This window comes from Lactuca serriola, chromosome 5, assembly GCF_051521515.1.
Source record: "Lactuca serriola cultivar US96UC23 chromosome 5, Lser_US96UC23_V15, whole genome shotgun sequence".
NCBI classification, from domain to species: domain Eukaryota; kingdom Viridiplantae; phylum Streptophyta; class Magnoliopsida; order Asterales; family Asteraceae; genus Lactuca; species Lactuca serriola.
In genome coordinates this window covers 183,847,463-183,849,798 of record NC_136412.1, presented here as the reverse complement: position 1 = coordinate 183,849,798, position 2,336 = coordinate 183,847,463, and the positions used below count along the sequence as shown (strand labels likewise).

General features: G+C 34.3%; 1 long non-coding RNA gene across 1 annotated transcript; it reads right to left on the bottom strand.

Annotated features, from left to right (window-relative positions):
* Positions 1-211: 211 nt before the first annotated feature.
* LOC145051359 (uncharacterized) lies at positions 212-1,832 on the bottom strand. Its single transcript, XR_013683568.1, has 2 exons — positions 1,433-1,832; positions 212-1,338 (listed from the first exon to the last, which is right to left on the bottom strand). It is a non-coding gene; the product is annotated as an uncharacterized LOC145051359 (long non-coding RNA).
* Positions 1,833-2,336: the final 504 nt, after the last annotated feature.

The following is a 2,336-nucleotide window of genomic DNA, read 5'->3' as shown; positions in this document are numbered from 1 at the left end:
TAATGGGAAGAGGCTACCCAATTTGATCTGATTCTAAAATGACAAAAATAATACATTAAAAATTACTATATCAATTGGCGCCACCATTCTCAATAACATTTTCTTCTCAACTGAAAAGACCAGCAAAAGGTCCTTCTTTGGCATAAAACAATTCCAATGTGCTACACATAACGCATTAGCTAAAATTTAGAGCAAAGAACAACAACCCAAATAGAAAAGAGATAAAATTCATAGTATGTTGTTCCACCTGTCGATGTACACATAACCATCTTGAAAAAGTTCAAACACATGTGAATTCAAAATGAAAAAGATAAAGAGTGCTAAAATGTCATCATCGCCTATCTATGAGATTATCATTCAAACAATTTTGGGGTATACCATATGTTGCCAAATAAATAACTTGCTTTTTCCTTGTTTAGCAGCAGCCATACGCCTCAACTTGTTGTTACCGGATGATGCTTTTCTTGAACTTTTACATAACACCCATTTCATTTCCTCAAAATCTAGTTTGTTGTATTCGTAATGACCAACTAATGGCAAATATCTGCTCACATAAAGGCTTTCACCGAAGCAGTAAAACTGCTGAAGTTTGGGAAAGTTAGGAAAATTCTTGGTTTCAAGTATCGATAATTTAGGCTCAGGATTAATTGTCAGTTCACATAAATGACCAGAGTTGTCTGACATATATCTTTCCATTGAAAGCATGTAAATCAACAATAGGAGAAGCTGATGAGACATGATTCCATTCGGCTTGACCCGATATCGAATACCATATATTGGCGGATCCATTTGTCATAACAAACACCCACCGAGATTTTGAAGGTGAAAAGACAAGAAAACCCCTGATTTTTTCTGGATCATCACTTACTGAAGAAGGGATATTAGAGAAATGAACTCCGTGCCTTGTGACAGGATCAAGAAGCCAGAAATCATGAGTTTTACTCCCGAATAAGATCAAGTGACCACAAGTAAAACCAACACATGTCCTCCCACCAGAATGAGGAATAATTAAATTGAAGCTTCTTCCTTCAGTATTTATATCATCTAAGTAGTAGTTGTAGTCTTCTTCATTAGACTCAGTAGAGAAAGATATGGACATGGGTGACCTGGACTCCATAAACTTGGTTTTGTTAGAAAGTACAAATGACCTCCATGACTTACAGACTCCACTAAATGCAGGAAAATCAACAACTCCCAGTTGCATCATAACTGTAAAAAGCAATTCATGGTTAAGATCTGACCAAGGTGATGGATCATTATTATCACAAGTCTTGAAACTCTTCTTGCTAGATGCTTCTTGATTCTCGCTTTCAGTCATACTCCTTGTCTAAGCAATTGCTACATTTGAAAAAGTGACATGGATAATTGGTTGTTTGGTAAAATTAATGCAAATTCTTCGATAAAGAATTGGTTTTAGCACTCAAAAAAGTACCTCTTATACAAATAACTTCAGATTGTTTAAGAGCAGCTATAACGGAACTACAATAACAAAGAACATATTCCAGTGATGAGTTTCTGGTCTTTTGTTGTACATATAAACAAAGAAGTGAAACAGAATACAATGAAACTCAAACACGCCATGGGAAAACAAGAGCCATTTTCAAACTTATAAGATAATGAGTATTTTCGAGGTATTAGATTATTTGAATACATACATAAACCTTGATTTATTCTAAGTTTCGCGATGAATTCATGCCTCGAGCGTGGATGAAAACTCAAAAGTGTATCTTTGCGAATTTGGTAATTTGCCCCTACTGCTGCCCTTCCACGCCGATTTCTTCAAACGGTTTTAGGGTTTTAAAACGATTATATGTGAGCAACAAATATATTGATCCGGATTATATTTCCATTTTGCCGTAAATTTTGCTAACTGCCACAACATCTCCTCATCAACTTTTGCCCCCAATTTTTTTTATACCGGTAGAATTTCGTATATGCCCTTAATAAGTTTTGAAATATCATATTTGCTCGACTTTAAATCAAAATATCATATTTACCATTATTAACCTTTAAAAAAATCATATATGACCAAATTTATTACTTAGGGGATGTTTGTGAGTGCTTTTTGAACTCTAAAAACTCTTTTAGATATAATTGCTTATTTGCTTACAGTGGTGGTAAAAAGAGTTTTTAAAAAGTGTTTGGATAAGTTTTTATAGTGAAAAAGCCAATAAGTCAATAAGTTAAAAAGTGTTGGCTTGAAAAGTGTTTTTTGAAGTTATTTTGGTTGAAAAGTCATAAGCAGTTTCAAAAAGACAAAACTGCACAAATGGTCCTTGTGGTTAGCTGAAAATTGTCACTTTGGTCCAAAAAAGTTTGGACTAGCACCAGAGGTC